General features: G+C 40.4%; 1 long non-coding RNA gene across 2 annotated transcripts in view; it reads left to right on the top strand.

Annotated features, from left to right (window-relative positions):
* Positions 1–1073: 1073 nt before the first annotated feature.
* Positions 1074–12956, top strand: part of LOC133069568 (uncharacterized) — a 110634-nt gene continuing 98751 nt past the window's right edge. The window contains exons 1-2 of one of the 2 annotated variants that reach the window (XR_009695898.1): positions 1111–1202; positions 11802–11963. This is a non-coding gene — a long non-coding RNA (uncharacterized LOC133069568). Of the gene's footprint in view, positions 1203–11801; positions 11964–12956 lie in introns of both variants that reach the window. The other variant, XR_009695899.1, reaches the window with a different exon arrangement.

The following is a 12956-nucleotide window of genomic DNA, read 5'->3' as shown; positions in this document are numbered from 1 at the left end:
TTACATATGTGACCTGATCAAATTTGACCTGATTTCAAAGCTCTGTTTCAATATTAGATATTTTCATTGTTCATGATTTTAAGCATTTATTTTTATATATTCTTGCAGCATTTTGTTGTGATGCTGAGGGACTTTATCCAATTGCTTAGCTGCATTTTGCTCTAATAGAGTTTAAATGGCTTTCACGTGCATGCCAAGTTGCTTCAGTCATGTCCAACTCTGTGTGACCCTTTAGGCTGTAGCCTGCTGCATTCCTCTGTCCATGGGATTCTCCAGGCAAAAATAGTGGGGTGGGTTGCCATGCCCTTCTCCAGGATCATTTTGACTCAGGGATCGAACCTGCATCTCATGTCTCCTGCATTGGCAGGCGGGTTCTTTACCACTAGCACCACCTGGGAAGCCCCAAACACACCTAAGCTGAAAATGATTACCAATTAGTTGACCTAGGAGATGTGCCCACAAAGCAGATACTCAAAACCTTTGTTTATTAATTACTCAGTTCCCTCTGAGTCATTTTGGATGTCACTTATAATTAGCAGGGGTTGTAGCAAATGGAATGTTTGCTTGCAGGAATCTCATGGAAAGATGTATTGAGTTTCTACGTCATGTCAGGAGCTGCAATTCAGAAGCCAGAAGCATGGAGAAATAAGAAGCTGGTGGCGTAGTAGCCATTTGTAGAATACTCAAGCTTTTCCATGACTCAGAGTCTTAAATGTTTTGTTTCTCACACTATTTTAAAAGTAAAATGTTAAGTGACTGACTATTTTTAGTACATAGGTCAGGCTCTGTCAAGCACTTTATTAACTAATTCTTACAACAGCTCTGTGAGGGTAGGTACTCTGATTGCCCTCTTTCAAGGAAGCGGGTTGTTGTATTTTGTTTTTAGACACACTGCTTTACGTGAAGAAGGAAGTGGGGCACCAAGGGGAAGGATTTTAATCATGTCCACGGTTAGATTTCAGTTCCGCTGTGGACCTTGGAGCAATATGGGTTTGAACTGGGTGGGTCCCTTTGTTTGTGAATGAGTTTTATAAATGTGCACTTCCTGACATCACAGCATCAGGATCACATGAGGCAGATAATCCTCCTTCTGACTTATCATTAGAAGGTCAGCAGTCTAACACCATGTCACAAAGCCTATGCCGTTCACCTCACTTCATCGCCTAGGCATTTTATCATCTCACGTCATCACAGGAAGAAAGGTAAGCTATTTAGAGAGGCTACATTCCCTTATAGTATAACTTACAGTATATTGTTATAATTGTTCTATTGTATTTGGTGTTGATCTCTTACAGTATCTAATCTATACATTAAACTTTATCTCACATATAAGAAAAATCATAGATGGGGTTGGTCTCTCCATGGCTTCAGGTGTCCACCAGGGGTCTTGAAACAAATCCCCCTAGGATAAGGGGGCACTACTGCACAAATACAGAAACTGGTGCGTGAGCTTGGAGTGTAACAGAATTATGTGACTAGCTAGTTTGTGGCAAGACCGAGACCAGAATGCAGATCTTCAGACGCTTCAGGCCGTGCGTGGGTGAGGGCGGAGCTGGGAGCACGGCCCTCCTGTGGGCTGCATTGACGTGATGCCTGTCGGGGGTGAGAGACTCGGTGCAGCGTCTGCCTCTGCCATTGTCTGGCTTGGCAAGCTGGGTGCGCTTAGTCTCCCTGAGACTCAGACACAAAACGAGTCAAGATAATCTCTTATGTTCTCCTTTAAAAAAGACATGATAACATAGAAAAGTGGTGCTGAGGAACCTATTTGCAGGGCAGGAATAGAGACTCAGACATAGAGCACAGACTCATGGACATGAAGGCAGGAGAGCGTAGGACAAATGGAGAGAGTAGCGTTGGGATGTACACATTGTATGCGAAATAGAAGGGCTTCCCAGGTGGCACTGTTGGCACAGAACCCACCTGCCAGTGCAGGAGACATAAGAGACGTGGGTTCAGTCCCTGGGTCCGGAAGATCCCCTGGAGGAGGGCATGGTAACCCACTCCAGCATTCTTGCCTGGAGAATTCCATGGACAGAGGAGGCTGGCGGGGTGCATCCACGGGGTCACAAAGAATCGGAACGACTGAAGCGCCTTAGCACATGTGAGACAGACAGCCAGTGTGAAGTTGCTGTGTGGCTCAGGGGGCTGGTGCTCTCTGACGGCCTGGAGGGATGGGAGGGGCTGGGAGGTGGGGGGGTTCAGGAGCGAGGCGGCATATGTGCGCCTGTGGCTGATTGGTGTTGATGGACGGCAGAAACCAATACAATATTGTAAAGCAGTTATCCTCCAATTAAAAATAAATACATTTATTAAAAAAGACTTAATAATATTTTAGAGCAGCTTTACGATCACAACAGAACTGTGGGAATGGTGCAGAAAATTTCCCATACACCCTCTGGCCCTACACTAGCCTCTCAGATTTTTCACTTTTCAAGTTCTGTGACACAAATTTAGTTTTTCTTCTCTTTATAATAGTATCCCCTCCCTTAAGTTCTCACCTGTCATGAGGTGGCCATTTATATAAAAGAGGATCTTAAAGTTTTCTACTGGTGAGTAATTTTATCTGAGACATCGTCATTCAATGCTGGGTAAAGATTTTTCCTCAGTTAAACGCACAGCACCAAAGTTGGGTTTAGCAAAGGCACACTAGAAATCCTAAATAGAGAAAAAAAATATCATTATTTTTGAAACTTATTCTTTTGAAAGTGAGATTTTAACATAAATTAGCCTAAAGCATTTGTTCAATATAGCAAGCACCTATACATTAATGTAAAAAATTTCTTTCCCCTTATCCTGTTTTTGTTCTTTCTTTATAGCATCTTCCAGTACCTAAAAATGTGTTATGTATATTGATGTATACTTGTTCATTGCTCCCCACTGGAATGAGTTCCACGAGGGTGGTGACTTGTTTTGCACATATGGACTAGCTGTCATCAGGAACACAGATCAGCAAACTTTTTTTCTGTAAAGGGTCAGATAATAAATAACCATAGCCTTTGCTGCCACTACTCAGCTCTGATTTGGCAGTAGGAAAACAGACACAGAAAATACCTAAGGACTTAGGTGTGGCTGTGCTTTGATAAGACTTTATTTACAAACATAGATGGTGACCAGTAGGTCATAGCTGACTAGCCTCTGACCTAAAGCAGCTCTTGCCCTGTAGCTGAAGCTCGTGCGGGCATGCTAAGTCGCTTCAGTCACGTCTGACTCTTTGTGACCCTATGGACTGTAGCCTGCGAGGCTCCTCTGTTGACGGGATTCTCCAGGCAAGAATACTGGAGTGGGTTGCCATTTCCTTCTCCAGGGTATCTTCCCGACCCAGGGACTGAACCTGTGTCACCTGCAACTTCTGCCTTGTAGGCTGATTCTTAACCTCTGAATCACCAGAGAAGCCCTTGTTGAAGCAGAATAGCAATTTATTCATGAAATCATTGAGCTAAAAGAGTAAAAATTATTATTAAAATTTAAAAAAATGTTAAGAGTTCTAATGCTTCTTCATGTATCTTTATCACCCTCTGGGCTAAAGCTCCCACCTTGGAAGACATTTTTCTTCAAAATATTCTTTTCTGCAAAGCTTTATTTATGTAGTGTTTGGCCTTGTAGACACCTGGTAAGGTCAGATCAGCTTCCTATTTGCCTTCACTAAGTGTCCTTTCTCTTGTTTTCATGTCCTATCTTAAAGCCTGTCTTTTTATGAACACTCTTTTATTGATTTTTTTTTTCTCTGACATTTCCACCTTCTAAGCCTGTACTGTTGCCCCAAGAATCATGTTCCTAGCTTAAATGATTTCTTGAGCATAGAATCTTGAACCTTGGAGCTATTGTATATACTCCTGTGATTCAAATAATTGAGAGAAGTTCTTCAGGGTTATGATTTAGGCTTTATTTTGCTTTTAAAAGGCTTGTTAAAGTTTTGCTTTTCTGTTGAGGAAATAGAGAAAGGGTGTGGTTTAAAATTTGATGGAAGTCCTTTAGGATCTTTAAACATTTTTTAACTAAAAAAACTGAGTGGAAAATGAAATCTAAGGATTTTCCATATTGCTTTTCATTCCAGTTTTTCAAGTTTTAAAATAGATTTTACTTGGTCAGAAACTTAAAAATTGTCATCGATATTGAGTCTGTGATTTGATATTCCCCTACTTACAAATTAATAAGTTAGTCTGTTACTGTTTCATGGATGCTGGCAGAAAACAGAGTACTACCAGGTCAGAGCCAGGACTTCATTGCTTTTGGTCCTGGTGCAGCAAGCCGTAGGAGCTTCAACGTGTTTGTGTTGGGTTACTTTCCCAGGTGGCGCTAGTGGTAAAGAACATTCCTGCCAAATGCAGGAGACATGAGACTTGGGTTCCATCCCTGGGTTGGGAGGATCCCCTGGAGAAGGGCATGGCAACCCAATCCAGTATTCCTGTCTGGAGAATCCCATGAACAGAAGAGCCTGGAGGGCTACAGTCCATGGGGTCACAAAGAGTTGGACATGACTGAAGCAACCTAATAGTATGGACCTTGACCCCCAGTCTTATGGAAGTGACACGATACAGCTGATACGGCTAAGCACACTGTGGGTTTGCATCATGGCTGAGGAACACTAAGTTTGGCACACCCACAGCTTTTATAGCAAGCAGTAACTGCAGCTGCCCTTTGTCCAGGGGTGGAGGTTGCCTCATTTGTCAAGGTTGCTCATCGCAGACACAACCCTGAGAAGTGAACTGGGCAAAGAATCATCAGGACCTTCATTCTGCTAAACCAGCATGACATTTAGGAGAACAGCAATACAGAGAATCATTGGAAGCAAGAAATTACACGAGACCGATGGGGATCAGCATAGACTGACTCTGGTTAGTTCCTAGAGTAGGAGTGAAGATGAAGAGACGCAGGTCTGTTAAGCTGTGCAAAATCTTAGGGGCTCACTGCAGTCTAAATGCTTATTTCCTGGAGACGATCCCCCTCAGGGGATGAATATTGGCCTGTTTCTTCTATTGACACCAGTTTAAACCACTCCTACCTAATTAAAGAGATGGTTTCTGATTAAATAAAGTTATCTAGCAAGTGAACACTTGAACTTTCGTAGTTAAGTTCTCTATCCTTCTTATTTTCACAGCTCTTTAATCTCTGAATTCCAAATCTTGCTTACTAAAAAAAATAAAAAAAAAACCCGACTTCTTTCATTTTGTTGAAATGTCGTCCATATGAATCTCCCATTAGACTTTCTCATAAAAGTAAAAGGAGGAGCCTATAACACTGGTAGTTATTATAGAGTTTTTAAACCTAAGGTGTGTGGAAATTGATATGGAGCTAGTAAACTGGATTTTCTAGTCTCACTAATCCTATCATATATCCATTGCCATTGCTTCATGTGAAACTCAGCTTGGTTTACTAGTTGAAAAAAGTGGGCACGCTTCTTGTGCTTTTGGTTCTTTCCAGACATTATAAGTATAAAAACATATGAAAAAGGACAATGAAAACTTCTTTCTACATTCTCTATTTTTGTAAAAGGAAGAAAACAACTCTGAATAACCTAAAATTAAGATAGAACTATTTGGTAATCTGTGCTTAAGTGTTATGACCAGCCAAGAGTTACTTTGGACAAAAACATTTATTATTACTTTTCATATTGTTTGAATAGAAATGGTAAAACTAGTAAGGAAAACATAATTAAAGTATGCTTGAATTTTGAAATCCTGAGTAGGCATCAAAAAGAAAATTTGATTTCTGATCATTTGAAATTTTGGATGACTAGCAGAACTCAGTACTATATTAGTATTAGAGAGCTAATACTGTTAAGCCATGTTTACATATCCTTTTCCATATAAATCTAAATTTGGTATAAAGTTGGTCCTTAGAATACTAATGATTACAGAGTTAATCTAACAGAATACATTGTGTTCCACTTCACACTGGCCATGACAGTCTTTCATCTAATTTTATAATTTTAACAAATATCATTGGGCCCTTGCAGGATGAAGAGGATGGCTTTTTTTTTTATCAGAAGTTTACAATCAGGAGTGAGAACACATGTGTGTATGTGTGTGTGTGTATAATAGAAGGCATATACAAATTATAAATGCAGATAATAAAGAACTATAGGAATTCAGAAGCTCAAGAAATTTATGTGATTCACTGCATTGATAGACTGGCTGAAAGAGAAATGTGATTATTTTGATAAATGCAAAATAAAAAATAAAAAGAAGACATTTGATAAAGCCCAATACAGTGTGGTTGAAAGACTTCTTAAACCTCAAAGTCTCAGTCACACTGTGATTAATTTGATACCTAAATTAAAGTTTTCTCCAAAGTTTACCATATACAGAATTACTAGGAAGCTGCCAGAAGACTTTTGTAATGCCTAATACTAACAAGCAGTTACTATCTAGACTGTAATGAACTCTTGCATATAAAAAGAAAAAGAAATTCCAAAGTGTACAAATATGCAATTCCCCAAAGAGGAAAACGGAAGGGCCTGAGGTATGTAGGGATGCTCAAATTCAAGTAATCAGAGAAATGAATATTAAAACAGTAGTGAAATGTTACTTCTTAGGTATCATCAGACTTTTTCTTAAAGGGTTGTATAGTAAACGTTTTAGGCTTGGCAGGCCGTGCCATCACCTCTGTGACAATTACTCAGCTCTGTCATTATAGCATGAAAGCAACCACTGACAATACATAAATGAATGGGCATGGCTATATTCCAGTAAAACTTTATTTATAAAAACAGGCAGCTAGTCCACAGGTCATAGTTTGCCAACTGTTTCACTGCCAGCAATTCCAAGTTTTTCCAAGTTTTTTCATGGATGGAGACAATTCAAGGTTTTTCATGGGTGGAGAATTATTGAAACCTTTCTATGGTACAGGTAGGAGGATATATTAATATGGCAACCAGGTGTTACCTTGATATATTAAGTGCTATGTTTCATCAAGTAGTCTACAGTCCAGTCTTCTGGACAAATATTTCACATTGTTTCACAGATTCACAGGAGACATAGCTGAGCCTGTTTATTGCAGCGCTGTTTGTGGTGGTGAGAATGGGAGGCTGTCAATTACAGGCTCAGTGGGCGGCTATGTGATGCATGTACTACGTGGGGAGCCAAGCAGAAGGTCTGTACCATGGGCTGGATGAGCAGACAGTTACAGAGCTTAAATACAGTTCTGAGTTGAAAAGGTAAAAATGGAAGGAAATACAAAGCGAAGCTCCATTTATGTAAATGAAAATGGTGTACACGGCACAAAAACACAATAGAGAATTTCAGAGCATGTACAAACAAAAGTGTGTGTTTAAACACATCAGAATGTTTCCTATGGAAAAGGAAAGTGGGAATAAGGATCAAAGGAAACAGAACATATGAGAGATGTCTGGTTTCAGACCCACGCTGACAGGGTACCATGAACTCTGGAGAATATTAAACTCTGTAATGGAGAGAAAAAGGATGTGAAATGTGGAAGAGGAGCCATTTCTTTTCCAGGATCTTCCCTGTGTGAACTGATGCCTTTGGAAACCTCTCCTGGCTCAGTTTCTGGTTCCGGGGTGCAAACCCCGCTCTTAGACAACTGGCTCCTTTTTGCTAATCCAAGTTCAAGGGCCTTCGTTTGAGGACCTGGTTTTGGCACTTTACCTGTGTCACCTTTGCACGTGACATTTGCCTTTACCCGGAATACCGTGTTTAGTTCCTGCTCACTCGATTCCACAGCTGCAGATCGGCCTCAGTCAGTCCCACTCCAGTAGTCAGTTTCAGACTAGACTCACGAGAGGGTTGATTTAGGGCTTTATAAACAAAGATAAAATTTTTGTTTTTAATAATGCAAGCTACAAAGAGATGTCCCCAGTTTCCCCCCTGCCATGTCAGTCCATGGCCATGTATTCATGTTTTATATAAGGCACATGAATGAATAAAGGATACAAGATCTAAGATACTTAGGAAGTTTACTTTAAAATTTAAATCCTTACAATATGCAAACTTTTCTAAGTAAAAAGTTTAAATTTGTGTGTATGTAAAAATTCAGTGTTGTTTGAAGTAAAAATAGTCTCATCCTTGTCAGTCCACATACTTTCTATCTGGTGTTTCAGTGTGTGTGTGTGTGTGTGTGTGTGTGTGTGTGTGTGTGTGTGTGTACACATACTTTCTATCTGGTGTTTCAGTATGTGTGTGTATGTGTGTGTGTGTGTGCGCGCACGCGCACTCCTATATGTGCATGCGTGCTCTAAGTTGCTCAGCCAGTCTGAGTCTTGGTGACCCCATGGACTGTAGCCCAACCCTGCCAGGCTCCTCTATCCACGGAATTTCCCAGGCACAAATACTGGAGTGGTTGCCATCTCCCACTCCAGGGGATCGTCCTGATCCTGGGATTGAGCCCTTGTCTCTCCCACCTCTTGCTCTGGCAGGTGGATTCTTTCCCATTGTCCCCACCTGGGAAGCCCTATAGAGATGTGTACACACATGTGTGCTGTGCTGTGCTTAGTCACTCAGTCATGTCTGACTCTTTGTGACTCCATGGACTGTCCTCCAGGCTCCTCTGTCCTTGGGTTTTCTCCAGGAAAGAATACTGGAGTGGGTTACCGTGCCCTCCTCCAGGGGATATTCCCAACCCAGTCATTGAACCCAGGTCTCCTGCATTGCAGGCAGATTCTTTACCATCTGAGCCACCAGGGAAGCCCAAGAATAGTGGAGTAGGTACCTATCCAGTCTCCAGGGAATCCTCCTGACCCAGGAATCAAACCAGAGTCTCCTGCATTTCAGGCAGATTCTTTACCAGCTGAGCTACCAGGGAAGCCCATGTACACATATATATTTAAATTTGTGTGTCTAAATAATTAGGCAAAGTGCTTCCTAATCTTTTTGAAAGCCATTAAGAATACAAAAGAAAAATTGGATTTCTGAAGTGTTTTAAGTATTACCCTCTTTGAAAGCAGACACTTTTTGGTTACTTTCTTCTACCTGCTTGATCATTGTGTATCCTGATGCAGTATAGCCTAATATTTGACAGTACAGATTGATAAATACAGAAGATGAATGCTGCTTTCTTTAATGTAGGATCTTAATTTTCATAAAAGAGCTTAGCATAATATTTCAAAAAACACAAGAATCCATTCCCACAAGAATCTGATTTTGTTAAATTACATTGAATTTCCTGTGTATACACATACATATATATTAAAAATTAGCGATTTTTCTCAAATGCTTCTTAAATAAGGTACACTTTGTAGGCAAGCACAAATACTTCTTCGTCTTAAGGAATATTTGTTCTTGAGATTGCCCACTTTGGAGTGAACAACTGAGTAACCTCAGCTTATGTTCATATTTCCTGTTGGTTGCCATAAAACAGTCCAAGAGAGCAAAGAGCATAAGGATGTGACTTTTTCATGATCTTACAGAAATTGTTTAGTTGCAGTCTGTCTAATCTTTTTCAACCACTAGAGCCAGTCACTATATTTTAGTTCTCCCAGATCCCAGCCTTAAATCTCCTCCTGCCCTGATGTCTGTCAGTGAGTATCACGGGGTGCCTGGACCAGCTGGTGGTCGGATGGCATAGCCGAAATTTGCATATACTTGTCTCCATCACGCAATCTTTGTTTAGCAGTCTTATCCTGACCTTGGCACTATGATCAGCAGACGTCTCCTCTCTTAATGTCAGTTCATGATCACAGTCAAAGCTTTGAGTTCCTTGCTTTTTGTGAGTCTGCTCTGCAGAAATCTCTCCTTCATTAACTGCTTGATTTTTCCCGGCCTTCTGATTGTGTCAGCAATTACTGACTTTTATGGTGAGTGCAAGGGAGAGCTTGATTTCTCTGGATGGGGTAGCTGGATGCTGATTTCTTTTTATTTTTTCCTTTCTCTTATAAAAGTAACATTCCTCCTTGTGACAAAAGTGATCTGGCTGCCTGCAATTGTCAGTTCACTCAAACTGTGCAGATGGCTGAAAGGATGCAGAAGAATAGCTGTGTTAGGGGAATGCTCAGATTCTGCCGTCAGTGTCCTTTCAAATGGTCTTTAAAAATTAATTTACAATTTTGATCAGAAGAAAATGTACTTGACACCTTGGTCTCTAAGAGAACATGTTTTATAAACATGAGCAAACATATATCCTAAGTAACATAAATCAGCTTGACTCTAGTATATCTAGAAAAATTACTATTGGATTTATGATATCTTAGGAGGATTTCTTATAAAAGAGGATTTTTCCCTTTCCAATCTTGCAGAAACATAATCTTCTAGATTTAAAGGATTCACTGCTGTTTCAAAGAGGGTCTGAGCTCTTAAAGGTCTCTTGGGCAGCTAGAATGCTGAAGGCTCTGAGTGGGTATGTGAATCAGAACGATGTTATTTTTTCCTTTTAGTTTCAGTGCGGTGGTAAAAGCTTTGTTTACATGAATCCAAAGGGAGTCAGAAATTGGAGATGAACCCTATTTTAGTAAAGAAAACTAATTAAGGACAAGAGCTGTTAGCTTGTTTCCTTACCATGTAAGGCAAAAACCAAGTGCAGTGTTAGGTAAGTACCCTTAAGGCACTTCAGTGTTTGATGATTGACTAAAAATAGCAGAGAACTTTGCTACCACTGGAAACTGGAGCCAGACTACAGGCACTCACTTTGGGAGACTGGCATGTTTTGATGGGAGAGACTCAGCAGCATCAGCAGGTTACCCTGAGTAACTGTGTAACTTTAGCAGGATCACCCATCGCAAAACTTCTGCTAGAAGTCAGATGTGCAGAAACAGTGTAGTCCTTTGTTTTGTCTATGATGCAGGAGATACGGGTTCTGTCCCCACATTGGGAAGATTCCTTGGAGTAGTAAAGGGCAATGCACCCCAGTATTCTCGCCTGGAAAATTCCAGGGACAGAGGAGCCTGGCAGGCTATAGTTCATGGGGTCACAAAGAGTTGGACACAACTGAGCGACTGAGCATGCATGCAGTCTTTCTTGGATATGAATGTTTATTCTGTTGGAGAATTTCAGTATGCATCTGTGAGGGAAAGGATATGGGTATGCAGTATGAGCAGGCAGAGGAATTAGAGCCCATGGGTGAAAGATTTTGGTCTCCTTTGGTGTCTGGGGCAGTATCCCTGTTTACTTGGGTTTTTTTCCCTGAAGGCATTTGTAGATAAAAATCTGAGGCTGATATAACCACTAATTTGGCCTCTTTCAAGTTGGCTTCCACCGGCTGTTGGTCTGATTATCTGATGTGTCCTACAGCCTGCTCTGGTCCTCCCTTCTCTTATCCCTTCCAGACTCTGCAGGCGCCCTTTGCTGCGCTACTCTTTCTTCTCTGAATCCTGTACAGAGAGAGGAGGCATCTGGAGAAGGTGATCTTCAAGCTGTCTGACCACAGAGCCCCTCCATGATTATTCCCACGGGTCTTGCTCAAGATGAGGAAGTGGCAGCTCCGCCCACCACGTTATCCTCTTTATTTTATTGGGGGCTCTGACTACTCTACTTTTCTCCTTTCTGTTTCTCTTTCCTTCCTCATAATGTTCAGGAACAGAATTAGAGTGATCAGCCATCCCAGTTGGCTTGGGATTGAGGGTTCCCTAGATGTAGGATTTTTAGGGTTCAAAGCTGGAAGGTTCCCAGCAAACTGGGAGGCAGAGGAATTGGAGCCTATGGGTGAGATGTCTTTGGTCTTACCTATGGTCACCCTTCTTTTCAACTCCAATCTATTGAGTGATTCTTAATAGTAAACAGGGATATTTTCTCTGCACATAAAACTCTGTAATCCAAACTCTTTATCCCTTGTTATTGAAACTCTGATGAGGGAGATAAAGGAATATAGCAAATTCTTTTTTCAAGACTTTGTTCAAAATTCTATTTTTAAAGTTTCAGTGCTTGGTACAGAATCTCACTCTTGAAGAATTCTCGGTCCTCATCCCAGAAGAAGGATATCTGGAGCCAACTCTAGTGAAGATCACACTTTTAGAAAAATTAAAGAGAAAAACATGAAAACCATTACCAGCATTATATGACAACTCTTCTTTTAAGGTTAGAATAAACCTATCCCATTTAATTGAAGTAGTGGCTTTCAAAGCAAATTAATATGATAAAAATTTTAGTGGCACTTTCTCAAGGGTTTGGTTCAGCTTTCACTAGGCAATATGTGTATACATTTTTAATATACATATATAGATATTTATATATATATAGATACATACATGTAAATAAAATACATTATTAAAAATAAGCACACATTCTCAAAATATTCCTTAAAAAGTGAAAAAGAAAAGTGCTAGTCGCTCAGTTGTGTCTAACTTTGTCACCTCATGGACTATATAGCTCACCAGGCTCCTCTGTCCATGGAATTCTCCAGGCAGGAATACTAGAGTGGGTTGCCATTCCCTTCTCCAGGGGATCTTCCTGACTCAGGGATCAAATTGTCTGGGCCACCAGGGAAGCCCGAAAGGGCACAAAGTAGGCTTTCCAGAATAATACATTTCTTTATAGATATTTTATGCATATTAACTTCTCTGCCTAGAACTTGCAACATCTGTCATCTCATTCATAAACCTTCACATTTTACATCACTGCATGTGAACAAAGACTGTTTCTGCTTTATTTTTTTAATCCCAAGTGCATTTTTATGGGTCTCCGTCCATGGGTGATAGTCTATAAATACTTTTTGAATGAGTGACTAAATTCTGAGGTTATTAGTAGCACTCACCTGTAAGAATCAGGATTCTTTTTTTCTGTAACATGCATACAAAGCAAAACAGAAATAAATGGAAAAATAAGCCTGATAGTAACACTGAAACAAGTCTGTCATGGCTCTTTTAAGAAACATTTCTATTTTGTTCGCTTTTTTATCCTCAGGACATAGAATAGTTTCCATCCCTTAGCAAGGTTTCAAGATATATTGCTGAGTTAGTGAAACAAATGTCCATTCATTGTAAATATTTATAGTCAGTCATCTTTGGTAGAGAGGATAGTCCCCCAAAGAATGTCACCTTCTAAATCCTGGAGCTGAGAATGTTACTTTAC

Source organism: Dama dama, chromosome 14, assembly GCF_033118175.1.
Source record: "Dama dama isolate Ldn47 chromosome 14, ASM3311817v1, whole genome shotgun sequence".
Classification (NCBI taxonomy): domain Eukaryota; kingdom Metazoa; phylum Chordata; class Mammalia; order Artiodactyla; family Cervidae; genus Dama; species Dama dama.
The sequence above is the reverse complement of the archived record's forward strand: the minus strand, read 5'-3'. Positions and strand labels throughout refer to the sequence as shown.